Source organism: Canis lupus, chromosome 30, assembly GCF_048164855.1.
Source record: "Canis lupus baileyi chromosome 30, mCanLup2.hap1, whole genome shotgun sequence".
NCBI classification, from domain to species: domain Eukaryota; kingdom Metazoa; phylum Chordata; class Mammalia; order Carnivora; family Canidae; genus Canis; species Canis lupus.
Window position 1 is genome coordinate 34143658 of NC_132867.1, and position 19754 is coordinate 34163411.

Below are 19754 nucleotides of genomic sequence, written 5' to 3' on the forward strand. Positions count from 1 at the left end.
GAGGCTGCTTGAGACTCTCCCTCTCCAGCTGCCCCTCCCCTCCTCAAATAAATAAATGAATCTATTAAAAAAAAGAAATACTCAACGTGCCTTCCCTAGAACTACATGCATTTCAACCCTGGGGCTGGTGTGGTGGTCATGGTGTCTTGAGTTGGCTCCTGTTGCTCTATATGAATTGTCTCATCTCCCCGGGCACATGATTGGCCTCTGGCATCAGAGACTGTCTTCCTGTATACGGGCTCTCCCTTGCTGAGACACATAGTGGGGTTCAGCAAATACTGGCATGGTCAGAGTGTCCCACATAGGCAAATCCATCTACTGATTTAGCTGAGAGGGTGCTGGAGGGGGAGAGAAGAAAGCCTGGTGCTCCCAGGGGTCAGTAGTTTGGTGAGACAAGTCTGGCACCAGAGGAGGACCACAGGTCCCCAGGGAAGTCAGGACACGCCTGGTACAAGGTGTGGTGAGGACAGTCGAGGCTGATTTCGGCGGCAGGCTGTAAGACCGTGACACCAGACAGACACCAACTCGCCACAGGAACTTCCTGAAGGACCCTTCGCCCGCAGCCTCCAAAGAGTTGCCCGGAGGGACAATGCATCATTCACAATGCCATTTCCATGTTCACCTTTTTGAAATATTAATGGACCTGGCTGGCCTTTGTTCTGCTGACCATGGACACAGCACCTGTCCCTAGAGAAGATGGACTCAGAGGCCAGGATTGAAATTCCATCAAGTCTTTGGGTCAATGGAAATCCTTTATGCTGTGACAGTGACGCAGGCCCACTCCTTCCCTTCACTTAATTCCAGAGGCTTCAAGCAAGATTTGCTCATGGGATAGAATAGAGTTCCATTTCAATTATAACCCCAAACGCTGTGGTGAGGAGAGAGAGGCTTGCCAGCAGAATCAAGGGTCTGCAATGAACAGCCCACTGGCTGCTGGCAGGTGTAGGTACAACCGTCATGCATGGATCCCCCTGGACGTCAGCCCTGCAGCCTGAGAGGAAAGTTCACTCCAGGATTTATACTGGGAGTACACACGCGGGAAGAGGCTCAGATCTTTCTGCACTTCTGATTTGAGGCTCTGTGTCCGCACCCAACTATTAATATCCGAAACACACCTGAATCACCTAGGGTTGTGTCTCGATGTCAGCATTGTCTGGAAGGGCCACGGGAGGCTCAGGGCTCCAGGTTGCAAAGCGGTGGCCAACAAATGCGCATCCGACTCTAGAGCATTCAGTAGTTTGCCTGCATCCTGCCCAGTGACCAACTATTGTCTATCACAGTAGACTCTGTGGTTACAGGCCACCCGGTAATTCTAAAGCCAGCACACACTAGCGCTGACACACACACTGTGGCAGACGCTGAGGGCACCTGTCCATATCCCCTCACCCCTCCCTGTCAGTGCACTCCAGCCCAACTTCCAACTCCCAGCACCTGTACTTATTTGCCTGAGGGCTTTCTGTGGCCACTGGAGCCTGATCGCCACATAGAGGAGGTTGGAATGGACAGAAGATCAATGCCACCAGGAGCAGCTCTCACCCACTGACTGGCTGGTGGGTATTGGTGGGTATTGGTGGGTACATACACCACAAGGCGGGAAAAATCTAACATTCAACATTGACTCCTAGAGTTCCTGAGTTATCAGGCTCTAGTTTTCCACAAAAGTAATTTATAGACTTGAATCTTTGTCTCAGAATCTGCTTCTAGAAGGACCTAAACTTAGATGTCTATCTTACACACACACACACACGCATGCACACTCACATGCATGAACACACGTGCGCACAAGCACACACACACATACCACTATTCACGGAAGGGTTTAAATTGTACAACACTCTGATTACATTACCTTATTTATTTATGACTGTTCTTATTTCATTTTAGAAATTGGGAAACGAGTCTAAAGAGGCTAACAGATCACCCAGAGTCAAGTATTGGGCTCAAACCATTTCTAGCTATTTCCAATGCCTTTGGTTTTTCTATAGCATAGTGCTGCCCCAATGCAGGTGACAAACAAAGAAGACTTCCAAAAATCTCACTTATGGTCAGTGTGTCTCTTGGTAAAATCTAAAATTGGCAGACTAAACTACTCTAATATTTGGAGTGAATCAGTGCCTACCCATTCCCGGCAAGGCTTCCCCTATCATCTACTGGCGTGTACTACAAACTATAGTGGTGTTCAATAAATACATGGTGGATAGATGGATGGAAGATAGATGATGGATGGTGGATGGATGGGTGCATGGATGGATGAATGGGCAGATGGATGGATGGATGGACGGATGGGCAGATGGGTGGATGGATGAATGGGCAGATGGATGGATGAATAACTGCCTATTATCAGTCCACAATGAATGCCTAGATCTCTTGCATTCTGAGCAAGGACAAGGGTGAAGTTACAATTTATGAAATGTGATTTGCATGTAACCTATTGCCTATGTTCTGTCCTAGCACCAAAGACATCTGAAAGGAGGTATATGAGGATGTCGTCTATTGGGAGTATCAGAAAAAAAAAAAAAAAAAGTTTGAGAAAAACAAGTTTCAATCGTTCACCAAAAGCTGGGGGTGAAACAGATCTTGAACCTGAAGCAGTGGTTTTTATGCCTAAGTGAGAACAAAAACCCCCTGGCAAACTCGTTGGAAATGCTAATTTCCTGCTATACATCCAAGGTTCTAGTTTAATAAGAACCCAGGATCATGTATATCCTCAGGTAATTCCAAAGACATCACAGGGATTGTGATGTCCTGGACTGGAATGAAGGGACCCTCCTCCCTTCACAGAGATCTCTTCTTCCCTTTAGTTTATTGTCGGGGTTTGCCTTTAAGTATCAGCATCACAAATACACCTGTGACTTGTAGAAGTGGGATATAAAAGGCACTACTCCCGCCCTGGGTATTCACTGAAAGTGGCAAGGAAAAACACAGAAGCAAGATCTTAGGGTGAGAGGGGAAATTGGGGGCTGGGAAATTCAACCCCAGACCCAGAGTATCAATCCCTCATAATGCTGCCCACAGAAAGCAGTCTAGCTTTTGCTTGAACACTTCCTGTAAGAGGAGGCTGTCTACCACCCCAAACTGTCCATTTATTTTTTAACTGTTTGGTTACAAAGTTCTCAGTGGTTTCAGGTGTGTTTGCTGAGGCCACAAAGATTAGGTCCAGTCCCTGTGCACCGTGGCAGCTCATGGAATATTTAGGGACAAATGGAATGGCTGGTCGTCCAAGATGAGCACCACCCTTATTTCTTAAGCATCCATGTGATAGAATATGATCACTGTCAACACCTGGGTGATGCCCTCAGACCTGCCTTTGAATTCGGCCTTCCAGCTGTGGTCTGATAAGCACGAGGAGAGAAGGTCTACACACCCTTTATTATGGACACTCTACCTCCATTATTGCCTTCTGAAATCACATTAGCTGATCTAGTAGCCACATCCTATTGAGCCAAAACTCAATTAAAACCCCCAAAGTCTTTTTTCACTGAGAACCTCTCTGTGTGTGGCCATTGATCCAGTTATCAGCACTCTCTGAGTAAAGCTATTCAACCATGTTGCGAATCAGAATCTCACTACTTGGCCTGTGTTTCCACATCTTTCCATCAGCTCCACGTGGGAGGAGGCCCATTGCTTCTTCAGTCTTCCTCCGTTTACTAGATCTGGGTAGAGTGACCAAAATCACCAGAGGCACACCGACCGTCACGACACCAGAGGAGACTTTTGGTCTGGGATCTGATCACACCCACAGAAACACACGACAGGTAACACTTCATTTCCAAATCATCAAATGAAGTGCTCTTGTCATGAAAAAAAATTCTCTCTTCCCATGCTGATGGTGGAAAATAGGCTAACACGGGGCTCTCTGAGAGTATCCAAGGAATGAGGGAACTTGTGTCCAATCTGAAGCTCAGCTGGTATAAGAAAAGAGTTTAATCCACTTTTATTTATTTTAATAGCTGATCACTCATTTGGATCTATTTTTGTGGTCACTTCCCTGGCTTTGTTTCTTCTGTCTCCTTTTTTTCCTGCCTTCTGCTCTGTTTTTGTTTCTTTTTTTTTTAAAGATTTTATTTATTTAATAGAAAGCACACACGTGTGTCCGAGAGCAAGAGGAAGGCACAGAGAGGGAGCAGCAGACTCCCTGTTGAGCAGGGAGCCTGAGGTGGGGCTGGATCCCAGGACCCTGGGATTATGACCTGAGCTTCAGGCAAATGCTTAACCAACTGAGCCATCCAGGCTCCTCTATTTTTGTTTTGTTTTTGTTTTTTTTTATCCCTTTTTCCTTTCTATTCTTTTGGAATCATATATCTATATTTCTATATTTGCATTAATATAGTATTAAGTGTACTAGGCTATCTTTTTTTTCAGATTGTGATGCTAACCAATACCAACAAAATAAGGATTTTAGAACTCTTAAATATCTCTCACAAATTCTGTCCTTTTATCATCCATCATGTTGTTGTTCGATATTTTCATTCCTTCTCCTTTTAAATAGCCTCTCACATATCATTCATATTATCTTTATGGTAGATTGGCAAAATGTTTTTACCAGTTTCTTAACTTGCCCTTGCTTCTTGCAGCGCAGATTCCTTACAGCTTTCTTTCCTTATTTTCAGTACTGCATTACTTTATTTTCTCTTTCAGGTTGTAAGTCTCTTAGTCTTTGTCAAAAACACCTCTATTTTGCTTTCACTCATTATAGAGCAATGGGTGAAACCATTATATCTGAGAGGGTTTTAGAAGGAATGAGATAAGAGGAAGTGAGGAGAAGAACCGTGAGGACCCTGCCAGCATCTCAGGCTCAAGCTGCTAGGAAAGCTCCCTCCCCTGTGAACGATCATTGAACTGAGTATAGATATGAAGCTGATTATTACTTTTCTTTTTTTAATTTTTTAAAATGTATTTATTCATAGAGAGAGACAGAGACAGAGACAGAGACACAGGCAGATGGAGAAGCAGGCTCCATGGAGGGAGCCCGAGGTGGGACTCATCCGGGGTCTCCAGGATCACGCCCTGGACTGAAGGCGGCGCTAAACCTCTGAGCCAACAGGGCTGCCCTAATTATTACTTTTCTTTAGCGGTTAGGAAACAGTATTTGATCATCTTCTGACATCTGTTGCTGCTAATGAAAAGTCTTCTTTTCTGACTGCTGCTCCATTGGAGGTGCACATTGTAAAGATTTTTATATCACCTTACACGTCCCGCAGTGTCACTGCAGTGTGTTAGATAGATGTGGGTTTATGTTATGTAGCCTCCTCAAGGCTTCAGATGCTATTGCAAACTGATCTAATGGTTATTAGTTACAGAAAATTCTCCAGCAATGTTTCTCTATCGTCTCTTCTCATTCTTTCTAAAACTGCCTTCTGCAACTCCAATTAGCTAGAGTTGGAGCTTCTTGATTTGTGTTCATTGTCTCAACTTCTGCTTCATATTTGCTATCTCTTTGTCTTTTTGAGCTGGATTCTTTTTCTTTTTAAAAGATTTTATTTATTTATTAATGAGAGACACAGAGAGAGAGAGAGGCAGAGACACAGGCAGAGGGAGAAGCAGGCTCCCCACTAAGCAGGGAGCCCTATGCGGGACTCGATCCCAGGACACTGGGATCACGACTTGAGCCAAAGGCAGATGTTCAACCACTGAGCCACCCACGTGCTCCTGAGCTGGATTCTGAGTGTTTTATTTTTTCAGTGTTATCCTCAAAATTACTTATTTCTTCAGCTGTGTTATCAGTCTACTTTTCTCAAACCCACCTGCTTTGCTCTCATTGTGCATTATAAAGTCAATTCCTCACTTTTCTCTTTGAACATCTATATCATGCTCATTTTCAAATTCTTTGGACATTTGTCTGCAGTTCTTTGTGAGGGCTTCCACTTGCTGCATCTGTTGACCCTCACTCCAGGGGTAAATATGTCTGTGTGTTCTGTAATCCTTTTAGTTGCTTGGTGGGGGGGGAATCAGAATATACAAGCGTGCACAACGTGTCAGATGTAAGCTTGTCTTTGGCATATTTTGGCTCCTGAAGGAATGTCACCAGCATACCCAGGGTTATGGAGGTGACCCTCGACAACAGTGCAAATGTGGTTCCCGCAGACCCTGTGGAGTTCCAGGCTGTTTTTAATGGGACTTGTTTTTAATGGGATTTCTTGGCTTGAGACCTGGCTGTGAGCATTTAGTCTCACACTCACACTGTGCTGACTGATGTTTTCTGCTTTCCCTCAAGCAACTCTTTCTACCCAGGTCCAGAACAAAAGTCCATAATTGGTGCTGATGGTTGGAGCCTTTGATCCCATTTCAGTGACAGGATGGTTCTTATGACTGTGGGTTCAGTCTCACCTCATCCCTCACAGATCTTGACACCTGAACACATTCCCCATCCACTGATACAACCCAGGCTTAGGGTATGCCCACGTCCAGAGTCCCCAAGCTTCCTTCTGTTCCAAATCTGGCTTCTTATTTCTGGCACCTGGAGATCTGCCTTTCCAGCTTTTGGACTCACCTGTGGATTTTCATGTTATTGTTATTTTTGGAGTAGAAGGGGGAAGACTGCCGCAATTACCTCACTTGGCGATCTTAACCAGAAGTTTAAAGGACCTTTCCAACTTTAGAGGAATTAACTCATGGGTAATGCTTTACCCTCAGCCTCTAATTCATTGTCTTTCTGGTCATCCACCTCTGCATCCACTTTGCATCCGAGTCCTACAAGAACAAACAAGTGGCTTTATAGCAAGACAAAAAATCCCAACACACTCACTAAGGCAAAAGCTGAACCTCACAGAGACTCATCTGAAACCAAAAGCACCATATGCTCAGCGAACACTCGTCTTGGTATCCTCAGGGTGCTGACCAACTAAAGATGTTAGCGAAGCAAAAGGGAAGTTTCTACCCAGTGTGCTCCTGGCTCAGAAGTGGAAGGACCCATATTATAAGAAGCAACATTTACCAAATACAATTTTGACAAGAAGACTTTTTGCAACTCCTCATCCTCACCCCAACCCTGGTTGGAAACTCTGAGCAGTCGCACGTATATGCAAAGCTGAATGAGTCTGAAGCAGAGCCGTTCAATAATATATAATAGAAATGTTAACTGCCGTATTGATTTTTTATTATGTTTGTATTGCCTGTTTAATTTTATTTCCCTTACAGGAAATTTTTTAATCAAAAATCCAGTTATTGAAAAGCCCCATAAGCTAACAGATAGTAGCGAGATGCGAGGAAACACAGGCACTAAATCACTCCTGGTTATTCCCTCCTCCACCTTCACCCACCCCCAGCAAGAGTTCAAAACCGAAAGCTCCTCCATTTCCAACAGAGAGTAAATGCGTGTGACCTTCAGTTCCACAGAGGTTAACCTACTCTGATTAACTTTTCCATGTTATTCCATTAAATAAAAACAGTTTTGACACCCAGAGACTAAAGCATCCTAGAGATAATACAATAACCCTATGCAATCATTTCAAATTGGATTGTAATAATTCATTTAGGTGACCATACATATTTGTTATATGTAATATGAAACATCGCAAAATGAAATCAATAGAAATGTTTCTTGTTAATGAAGATATACTGGGCTGTTATGTGTGGGTTGCGGACTCAATACCACAGAAATCTTATTTGTATTATAAATTTCAGGGTATCCTGAGAGTTACAAATGAAGATAGCATTTCTTAAAGAAGCGACGGCTGGTCATTTAGAAAATTATATCATAAATTTATGTCGTTTCTGGGTCTTTCAAGTCTTTGCACAGCAACATAGTCTTGTAATTCAGGTAAAAATTCAAGCGGAGTGATTATATTCAACTATCTGCAAATGAACTTTTACCCAAACTTCCATTTTAAAATAACAGAATTCAAAATAATTTAGCTTTGGTGAGTCTAAAGATGTCACCCCAGGATATTTTAATGCACAATCTAGGGTATAAAAAATTGCAGGTAACTGATATAGAAATAGAGAGATAGGTGTAGGTCTAGATATATAACCATACACACATCCACCGATGTGACTGTTACGAACTCCACTAGAATGCTTTCCTTAACCTTCTATATGAAATATAACATACTATAATATTATATAGTATGATATAGTATTAATATATTGTATTTAGATATATTTATTTAGACATATAGATCAATATAATATGATTGTTTTCAAATTCCCATTTTAATAGGAAGTCTTGCATTTTGAACAATATTATGGTGACATTTCAGATGCGTAGTTAGCCATAAAAAATTAGTGAGGTCACGAATTATGAGTCTATTTACACTCCTCTTGTCAAAGCTCGTATGTTTACTGCTAGTGAGACCTTCACCGTGAACAAGACCCATCAGAACAGCACCTGTGCCTTGGGGAGAAAGGAGAGTCATCAAATGCACAGAGTTCTTCACAGCAAAGAAACGGTCACCCTGGTTAAGTACAGTTAAAACAGATCCACAAAAAATTAGTGTTGTCATTGTTTCTCCATTGGCTGTCCTTTTTCCTGGCGTCCCTCTCGCTCCCTTATCTGCTCTACCTGCTGCAATTCCTCAATTTTAGAGGAATATGGGATCACAAGGAGCAGTTCCCCTAACCTGCTTTCACTGATTCACAATTTTCAACTGACATCTGGATTGACAGCCCCCTCCCCGCCCCCGCCCCCGCCGCGTGAGCCTACTGGGTTTGGCAGACCCCCAGAGGACTGTCCAAATGGACTGCCTTTCCTTCCCGCTTTCCCAGTCTTTGAAGTACTTTGAGTCTTGGGCCTGTAGGCTCTGTGGCCTCCTAACTTACCCCTGCACCATTTCTACAGTCCCCTCTTTCAACTCCCCACACTCACTGGAGACTTTGGTTGGCATGTTTGGCTGTGTTAAGAGTCCATATGGACACCTCAGTTCCTTGAGCTTCTCCATGCTCTTCCACGAACCACACCTGAGACTAACACCGCTCTGATCTCACTGCTCCTACCTGGTGTTTGTTTCCCCCTTCCTCTGCCTCTGAAATTGGAAACTCTGGGATCTTGTGCTTACACTCTCTGCCCCTCACCTGTTCTTCCTATCTAGTATCACCCACCTCCTCAGGGGCTCCACCTTTGCATCACCACAGGCATCTGGAACCTCTCCCTTCTGACTCTACCCACATACTGATAATATCCTAGCTCTGCCTGCCTTAAAAAAAGAAGAAAGCCAATTGTCTGGGTCTAGACTCCAATTGCCTCCCTAGCTACTTATCTCATTCCTTCACTTCCCAGGAGGATTCCTTGAAGGAATAGCTCACACTTCTCTCTGCTTATACCCCTCCTTCTCACTCCAAAATCCCCACTACCACCACCCTATGAAACTGTACTGGTTGGACTCCCCAATGCCCTTTTAATTTCCAAATCCAATTGAATTATTTCTATCTTTATTTATCTCTATCCCCTGTGGCCATGAGTTCCTATTTTCCCAACATTCTCATTCCACGAGCTCATGAATTCCCAGACTGATGGTTGGCTGCATCTTTATCCATGGAAGTCTTCTCTTCCTCCATCTGTGGGTTGTTTTTTTTTTTAATGTTTAAATTTTATTTTTTTTTAAATGATATACCCTTTCAAACATTCATAAAAGTACAGAGAATAGTATGTTCATCTCGAATTCTCTCATTTTCTCACCCCCTGGGTTGTTCTCGGTGATTTCATCCATTGTTCTCTACCCCCTTCCCCTGGAATAGTGTTAACTGCAAAGTTTTTTTCCTATGATTCGGTCCTTCTCTGCATGTCTGTGCATCCTCCACCTCCAGCCACAGACAACTTGGATGCCCTATGGATGGCTCAACCACACTGATCTCTTCTCCACCCACTGGATTGCTCCCCTCTTTTACTATTTGTACTAGTGATTCTCTGTCTCGCCAACCAAGTTGGAAACATCGGCAGGCTTCAGGCAACATTCTGTTATCACATTTCACAGACATTGTTTTTTGTTTTTTGTTTTTTTTAATTTTATGATAGTCACACACACAGAGAGAGAGAAGCAGAGACACAGGCTCCATGCACTGGGAGCCCGACGTGGGATTCGATCCCGGGTCTCCAGGATCGCGCCCTGGGCCAAAGGCAGGCTCCAAACCGCTGCGCCACAGACATTGTTATACTCTATCCCTCCTCCCATGCCCCAAACATGGCTTTAATCCTGGCTCTTGCATTTCTCACTGGATTTGGTCTAATAATCTCATAGGCCTGGCCCTCAATCTTGCTCACCAGACCCCAATCCAGTCTCCACCCATCTCTACACTCTACTCTCATTTTTTTTCTTTATACAATTAAAATCCTATTGCACTGTTTCCCTACTTGGAAGGTATTGAGGTCCCTCCTTGAACTCACCATAAGGTCTAGGCTATAACATGGATAACAGCTCCTCCTGAGCAGTTCCTGGCCCCCTACTCACATACTCTCTGCTCCTCCAACCTGTCCCTCCCAGAAGACCACTCCTCTGCTCCCCTCTCAGTCACTGGGCTCACTCTAGGTCTTCCTTCAGGAGTTAAGGACTTTGAAGTGTTTCCTTTCCTGGGTCACCTTGTGGAGGTCTTGATTCCGGGGCAACACTGCTCCTCCATGAGTACGTCTAACACCGCTCTGATCTCACTGCTGCTACCTGGTGTTTGTCTCCCTGACCCATCTGTGTGCACCCAGAAAAAGCAGGGAATGTGATCTCTGCATAACCAGGATTTAACACATTTCCTGGCATCGAGTAAGTGCTCCCTAAGTACCCAACATATCCTGACTCAAGAGCTTGTTCATATGCACACAGATGGTGTGCTGGAATTTAATAGAAAATCAATGAAACAGCTAATGATTGTAAGAACCCCACTGAGGGCACACGTTCAGTATAAATTAAACAAATCTTTCTATTCAAAAGCTATCATTTCAATTGCTTTAAGGCAAGTCGCGTGCAGTTAGCATTATAAATCACTCCCAAGTCCTGGAAAGCTATTACTTAGGAACCCATAAGCATATAATCAAATGCTCACTTAAAAGGCTGAACCCTTGTCTTATCACAGGAAACTGAATGCATGAGGTGATCCACTGATGATAGCCCTTCATCCCCAGGCATGACTACAGAATTGTTTGCTTTGTGCTGCCAAGGGCAGGAACTGGGGCCTGGCTTTTTAGATGTGTGTGTGGGGTGGCGGGGGTGGGGGGGGGGGAGGAGAGAAAGGAAAACAGGTTCTAAGTCAGGAGGCCCCATCCCAAGGGGCTGAAAACCGGGAGTCACCTGAGCCCCAGAGTTCAAGGAGGCTAAGAATTCTTTTCCCCCATATCATGGAACATATATTTATATCTCCCTGCTGCCTTGCTGGATAGAGGAACTACATTGCACCAAAACAACTTGTTTCTTTTTTTAAGTGACAAGATCAAGCTTATAATTTACCAAAAGTGAATAAATTATTATGAATTCTCCAGAATGGATTCCTACCTAATCTGGTTATTCTTTGTTTCTCCAGATCCAGTCTCTGTCCTTTTCTCCCCTGTTCCATATTCCAAGAGGCTGGTCCTGTGAACGTTTCCAGTGATGTTCCTTGTGCCGTGGCTGTGGGTTGGTCCCACAATGGGAGGTCCTGGCAAGAGACTGGGGTTGGAGGAGACCAAGACCAGGATGCTTGTTCCCTCCACACCTTCTTGGCCAGCCCTCAGTTTTGCCAATGGCCGCACTCCTCTGCCCAGGTCCCCAAGCTTCATCAGGGGAGGTATCCCCCATAGATCTCATTCCTTGCCCTGCTCCTGTAAGCCTATGGGCACTAACAGATTCCCACTGATGCTCACTCCTGGATGCACCACCTTCTTGATTCCTTTACCCTTTACCTTTCAAATGGTCTCTTCAATGGATGCCTGGAGTGCGCCATCGGTTTCCTGCCAGGAACCTGATGGGGAGAACTTCCTTGATGCTCTCCCTCACCAGAAACCTGACTATAGAGCCACACACCTCTCCAAGACAGTCGTGCTTGGCGCTTGAGGTCACTAAGCAGACAGATCTGTGGTGGTCCACCTCGATGTCCAAATCTTTCCCCAACTCTATGTTAGTCAGGTTTCTCCAGGGAAGCAAAACCAATAGGATATTTTAAGGAATTGGCTTATACAATTGTTGTGACTGGCAGTCCAAAATCTATAGGGCAAGCTGGCAGACAAGAGATTCAGGTCAGAGTTGATACTGCAGTCTTAATTTTCCTACATGACAGTCCTGAGGCAGGATTACTTCTTCTTTGGGGAACATTAGTCTTTGCTCTGAAGGCCTTTGATTGATTGAGTGAAGCCCACCCACATTATGGAAAGTAATATACTTTGTTAAAGTCAATTGATTACAGATGTTACTCACATCTAAAAATATCTTCACAGCAATATCAAGCGAGTGTTTGACCAAACACCTGTGCACCATAGTTCAGCCAGGTGACACAGAAAATCAGTCATCACACCCATCTACCGCAATAGATTCAATTTCCTTCGGGTAAGGAGGTTCCTCTTTATCTCAAAAGCGAACGGGGGTGTAGAACAATTTGTACTCACCTCTATTCTCTGATACAAAAGATAAGGAAGTGTCTAATGACATAACAAAGACAAACACCTCCATGCTACCATCCAAACACCATCCAAAAAGCCATCAGGCTCTGCATAGAGTAAACCCTGTTACGGTTTTTTATTGACACTGATTGGCTTGTGCTTGAAACTGCCCAAGAAATTTAGAAATATGGACATTAGGATTAGAAGGAGTTTGAACTCTGACCCCAGAGATCAAAGCCTGACAGCTTGGTATGCTAAACTATATTAAAATGTATGACTGAAGGAAGAGGTCAATATTTTTTTTTCTGTTTGTAAAAAGCCTGCAGTAAATGATATTGGGGAATAAGCAGCCTGAGAAGGTAGACATTTCCTAAGGATTCCACAACTTGTAGTCACACAAGGAGACCATCTATAGAAAGGGAAAACATAAAGTCTTCTAGAAAGAATAGCTGAAACATTTGCTTGTTTATTTTAAAATCAAAAAGTATTTATAAATTATTTATGCTTTAAAAACCACATGACTGCCACAATGGACCTGACCCAACCCTCTTAAACACAGTGCAATACAACCCTAACTTTCTCTTAGCCTGTGTGCCATGGAAGGTGCCAGCAGGAGAATGGGGGTTTGGGGAGCAAGTCCAGGGCATTTATTCCTTCCATGCTGCAGTTTTGCAATGGCTGGGCTGTAGCACCCCTACCTATAACCACAAATCCCCATCAGGGACCCCTCTCACCCAGGTAAATTCTTCCTCCCGTAGCCCTCCATGCCTAAGGGAGGTGCAGTCTTGCTGCCAAGCACCTCTCCACCCTTCCTTGCAACCAACAGAATCTAGGAGAAACGACATCCCAAGAATGGGAAAGTACGTAAATCCTAAGAGAAATATCAATACCATTAATCCCATAAATTCTTCTATCTTCTTCCAATACGAGGTCTTTTTTCTTTCTTTTTTTTTTTTTTTTTAACGTGGTCTTTTTTCTAGAGCAAGCGCATTAAGGAATTGGTCACTCTAACAGTGTCCCTTTTTGAACCTGTATCACAATTCCCTTTACACTTGCTCGTCTCTACCTTTATCATTCTGTCTCTGTGTCTATTTGTCTCTCTCTCTCTGTCTCTCTCCTCTTCTCTAGTAGTTACATGCTTGAGCCCAAAACCTAAATTTTCTTATTCATGCACTATAAGAAGAAGGCTTTTTGTGTAAGAAACAAATATGAAGGGAACTGTCAGACGTATTAATAAAAGTCATTTGCTTGATACTGTGATTTCTTTAAATATATCTCAAAACGTTCTTCTGTGAAACATTTTTCTTTCATCCTTTTCTTTGATTATTAAGTGCCCTCACATGGCTTTGGCTCACACAGTCTTCAACTATGGTCTCACACTACAAGGTGATGTAAGGACTGCCTACACCTAGAGCATCTGAGCCACCATGAGATGGAGACGGATTTTTCTTCCCTTCCTCTATGAGATCTCTATGCCGACTTAGTAGATTGAAGCCAACAAGAGCCAGAAACTGGGCACATAAGGCAAAATGCTTAAAAAATATCTTGGAAACAAATACTTTCCTTTCTCTTGATAGAGAGATGCAAGCTACCTGGTATCACCAGGTGTCATTGACAGACAGGTGGGGAGAGCGTGCCTACTGGATTGCACCAGTGTCAATTTCCTGGCTGTGATAGTTTACGATAGACAGGCAAGGTGTTATCACTGGGACAGGACAACTGGGTAAAGGGTACACTGGATCTTCCTGTATTGTTTCTTACAACTAAATACGACTTTACAATGATCTCACAATAACAAGTGTAATTCCAATAAATAAATAAAATCAAAAAGGTAAAATACTAAGAACTGAGCTTATCATGGCAAAAGGGAAGGTAGGCAGCAAAATGGTAAGCCCAAGAGTAATTAAAAAGCACAGAAACACAAGGCCATCTCCTTCTGCAGCTGTTGGCAGTAGTCTGACAGCTTGACCTAAGCTTCCCAGTGACCATACAGGGAATCAGCTGCAAGGATCACAGCGTCCATAGGTTTGCTTTTCTGTTTTTGTTTTGTTTTGTTTAGAGACTGCAGTTCTGATCCTGTAGCCTGGGAGGAGTTTGCACCTCAAATTCCGGTGCTGATATGTTGTATTACAGCCAACAAAGTGCCTACAAGAGTTAAAACAGAAAAATCCATAAGACTGTCTTGTAACTCCATGTACATCACAGGAAAACAAAAATTCTGAGGGGCCAGTAAATTTCACCTACAAGTAATGAAAAGAAACATGATGACGTCAAGTGACCACTTTTCTGCTATCATTATTCACAGTTATTGAATTACATTTTCATCCTGACACCATGAAATATACGTTCTTTGGGATCAGTGGGCAAAGGTGATGCTTCGGTACATTTTCTAGGATCCTTCTTTTAAGCAAAAATTAACTACTTGCCAGCCATTGCCTGTCCTCCCCCATTCTCCCTGGCCGTCCCCACCCCCAGTGCCATCTCCAGCGCTATTTCCTGGCCACGTGGCTCCAAACACAGCTCATACAGAAACTGGTCAGAGCCCTGATCAGTCTCTGCCAGTCCCTGGCTGAGGAGCAGGGTTGGTGCTGCAAAGCTCTCTCTCTCCTGTGAACAAAAGCAGAACTGGGAATTTTTAAAGCAATCCTTGAGCAGATGTTTCCATGCTGGTTACTACTGCACTTCAGACAGGCACAAACCCAGCGTGTCCTCTCAAGCACACGCTGGAGAAATGGGAGTAGAAGGAACACCTAAATGACTTTAATAAGCTCAAATTCTACTGGTTGGTGGGGATCAAAAGGCAAAGAATCAAACTCATGATCTCTTAATATCTGAAGTTGATTATTTGTCCAATACTGAGCATCAGTAAAGGTCCTGGAGAAGTTACACAGAACAGAATCACATGAAAAGCAAAATCCTATAGACTCAAGATGCAAATGCTCGGTTGGAGAGAGCAATCTGGACAATGAAACCAGGAAGTGAGCTTTAAATGGGGTCTTGGAAAGAGGAATATATACAGGCTGCCAGAGAAGAAAGGATGTTCCTCAAGTGAAGTATAAGAGAGACAGGAACGTGAAAGTGGGGTTTGCAGCTTATCCTTGGGAGACATGATGCAGATTGACTTGGTTGGTAAAACAGGGTAGAGAGTAACAGGGGAGAAAGTCAGAGAGAGAACCAGCTGACGTCTTTGTGTACTAGACTATGGTATTCAGAGGGCTCCCAAAGAATGATATCAGCATGTATGTGCTAGCCTAACAAAAAGTAGAAACAATGGAATGTCTTGTATATCAGAGGTACTCTGCCTAAATTATTTTTGATCTATTGGCACATCTTTTATGATCTACTAAAAAATTTAATTTTTCATTCATCTATTGTAGTCAACAAGCACAAGTTGCAAGCCCAGATTATTGATGATGTCAGATCTTGTATTACTAAAACAAATGCATACAGGTTCCATTTCTGATGACAAAAAGAGAGTCATTTGTTTCAATCATGGAGGACAATCTTATTAAACATTGCCAACTTACTGCCAAGCTGGCTGGTCACCAATGTGCAGCTACAGAACAAATGGAATGTGGAGGACTGTCAATCTTCAGACAGTGTCACTGCCCCCAAAATAATAAACTTAGGAGGAGATAAATCTGTTGTGACTTGGACACTTTTACTTCTTAATTCTGGAGTCTTTCAAGTTCAGCATTTTCATAATCCTTTCATGTAGCAAGTAAGCTGTTTGGCAAACGCTAGTGAGGGATGGGCTAAAAGGGTCTTATCCACTCTAAACCTTATACATAACTTGGATAGACTGACTTAAGCTTTCAAGAAAATAATTTAGTAAAACAAAAAGCCTCTAAAAAATGTTAATATCCTTTGACCTAATAATCCTACTTCTCAGTCTGGGGAAATCATCTGAAATGCAGAAAAGGCATTGCACTCAAGAACGTCCATTACTCTGTTGCTTCTAATGGCCAAAAACGATAGAGCCAACCAATTTTCTGACAGGAGGAGCATGATTTAATAAAGTATGGCCCAGTCACAGAAAGAAATGCTCACAGAATGTTATGCCGTACACACTACGCTTCCAAGTATATAAACACGGTTCCCAGAAAGCATATAAACACAGTTCCCAGAATGAAGACTAAAAGATAATTGCACCAAAATTTGACAATGGTTCTGTGGGTGTTGAGACAGGATGCATTTGTTTATTTTTTCTATGTTCTTTACTGTATTTTAAAAACTGTCCCAACAATCATTTATCACCTTTAAATGCAAACAGGACTCTTAGAATCTTTCTGAACAGGTTCATCCCAGAAGGTGTCTGAGTCATAAGGTAGCAGGAAGAGTGAACAGCAAAGCTGAGGGCAAAATGCAGAGGTGAGAGCAGCTCCCATTACATGAGAAGGATAAATGCATTTGTTCTGGGCTTGCTGAAAGGAGCTCAGAGGGGTTCACGGGAAATGAGGCCAAGGTCAGAGTGCTGGCCAGGTCCTAGAATAGGTCTAGCTCCTACCTAGGTGGCCTTGAGGTAGAAGCAATAATAAAAATGCCAATTAGTTTGAGGGGGTCCAAAAAAAGAGAGGATCTTGTACCCCAGTTTCTGTCTGGAATTCTGGAAGGAGAACATGTTGTGGGATGCCCAAAGGCAACATGAGGTGGTTCCAGTAAAGTGAAATGATACAGTGGGGTCTGGAGGCTCTGAAATAGTTCCCACTCCAGATCTTTAGCCTGAGCAGCAAAGCCTAGAAAGTTCCAGAAGTTCCCATGAGTGTTAGTGGTGGAACTGGGCAACAGACTGAAACAACCTAGAGTTGGGAAAAAGAAAAGCCAAGTAAGGACATTAGTGACCAAAGGGCCCTGGCACCGGCAGCAGATGTTGGCACACACCTAAGACCAGGAAAGATTCACTGTGTTTGTTTGGTTTTAACCCTTTGAGCCACGGATGCACAGAGCTGAGTTAAACATCCTCCTAGTTAATGGTAGGCCATCATTGGCTTGTGTTGGATTGGTAGCTGATTAATTGATTAGTGGGTTGTCTTTTATTCCCATTCCCATAGTCATCTCTCTCTCCCACCGTGGGTGGTCACCAAATTGTGTTTGACCAGTGTTGAGTTTGGATGTATCCTCAAGAAATATATACTGTTAATCTACATAAATGGTAATGCCCTAAAGATAACATTCTGGTTTTATTTTCTTCATGCTGCTTTTAAAGTCTATTCATTCCATTGTGTGTCCACCTAGTTTGGCATCCGCATAGTATTCCTTGCTTTATTTATACATTCCCCAAGTAACAAATACCTCAGATGTGTTCAACTCCAGCACAAACAGTGCTACAGTGGAAACTCTTTTGCATATCCGCTCATGAGCCCTTAGGAGAATTTCTCTGATATTTATCTCCAGAACTGGAATTTCTGCATTATAATAGACGCACCTATTTAACTTAAGGACTTCTCATTGCTATTAAAAATGGCTCCAAAGGGACGCCTAGGTGGCTCAAAGGTTGAGCTTCTGGGATTGAGTCCCACATCCAGCTCCCTGCGTGGAGCCTGCTCCTCCCTCTACCTGTGTCTCTGCCTCTCTCTGTGTCTCTCATGAATAGATAAATAAAATCTTTAAAAACAAATAAATATATAAAAATAAAAATGGCTCCATAAGTCTTCATTTCCATTAGCAATATTTGAGGGTTGCAGTTTTCCCCCAGCTGCATGGTCACGCACACTCATACACATAAACACACACACGTACACATACACACACATCCATGTTGGACAGAGCTGTACTGCCCACATCTTTGAGAAAGGACCCACTGCCCAGCTGCAGGGAGTGAGGTCAACTGTCAGCCCCCAGCTGTCAGCTCCTGCAGGGTCTGTCTCACTTGCAGAACATCTGATCTCCAACCTCCTGAAGTTCATTATCTGACCGAGGCCAAATACAGATAATGACCTAGCCCCAGGTCTCACCCTTCCCAGGGCAGCTCGCAGCTGGGGGTGTGAAGGGCCAGCTATTTCAGCTGGATGCTGGCGACCCTGAAGGGTAATTTCCACTCCAGAGACCCTGGCTGGGCTGCCTGAGGCTTTGCCCTGCCTCCATCACACCTCAGCTTCTCCTCCTGCCCAATCCTGCACCCTCCCACTCCTGTCTCAGCTGTGGAGCTCTAATAAACATCTACACAAGCTCTGTCTGAATGTCTATTCCTGAAGAGCCCAACCTGCAACAGCACCAATCAACTTCCTGATTTTGCCAGTCGGTTATATGGAAAACACTATCTCACTGCTCTTTTGACTTTCATTTCTCTGCTTTCTAGTAAGTTGGAACATTTATTAATATACTTATTAGTTGTTCAGATATCACCTCCTCTTAATCAATGTATTATATCCCTTTTTCTTGATTTTGCTGACTTTTTCACACTAATATGTAGGAATTCCTTGATTATCCCTTATAAGCCTTTCAACTTTAGAGTCACAAATACCTTCTCCCAATTTGCCATCTGACTAATAACAATGTCTACAGGAGATTCTACAATGAGTTATATTCTTAAGTTTGATGCAATAAAATCTACCAAGTTTTTACATTACATTGTGATATCAAGGTCCAGTTTTAGAAGGCTTCTCTTATCTCTAAGGTATAAAGATATTATCTCTTTTTTGGGGGGGCTATTAAAAATGGCTCATGTTTCAGTTTCTAATTTATCTGGAGCCTACCTTTGTATATGAAATAAGGTTGGGATTCAGTTTTATTTCCACTCATCCAGAGAAAATGTTTTCATAGCAGCAATGGAGGAAAAAGTAGTAATCCAGCTGTACGGGGTAGGGGGGAGGTGGGCAAGGTGCTGACAGCAACCAGTACCATTTAGAGATATGGGCTTGAGCACCAAAAGTAATTAAAAACAGAAGCAGTTAAAGTTTGTAAAGCCTTGGGGTATAGGGAGGGGCAGACTGGGACTAGGGGGTCAGTGGGCAGACCAGGAACTACCACTTGTCGTATGACTTTTCTTGCTCTCTCTTTTATCACTTCCACAAATTTGTGTAATTATTATTGCACTTAAACTTTTCAAAAGTCCTAATTGTTACGAATCCTTTGCAAGCAGACTCTGATCTCTTCACCCCAGTCCCCACCAACTCCACTACATGTCTTCATTTTAGAATGAATTCTCAAAGGCGAACACCACCCTAGGCACTTTCCATGATACCACCCATGAGGATGAGATGTCCATGGACAGGAAAGAGTGCTGATTGTCCCTGATGGGAAAAGAAATTGACACACTGTGGGG

The 19754-nt window shown here is 43.2% G+C and overlaps 1 long non-coding RNA gene across 2 annotated transcripts in view; it reads right to left on the minus strand.

Annotated features, from left to right (window-relative positions):
* The window catches only part of LOC140621629 (uncharacterized), a 64677-nt gene that overhangs the window by 24506 nt on the left and 20417 nt on the right, over window positions 1-19754 (minus strand). The window lies entirely within an intron of this gene.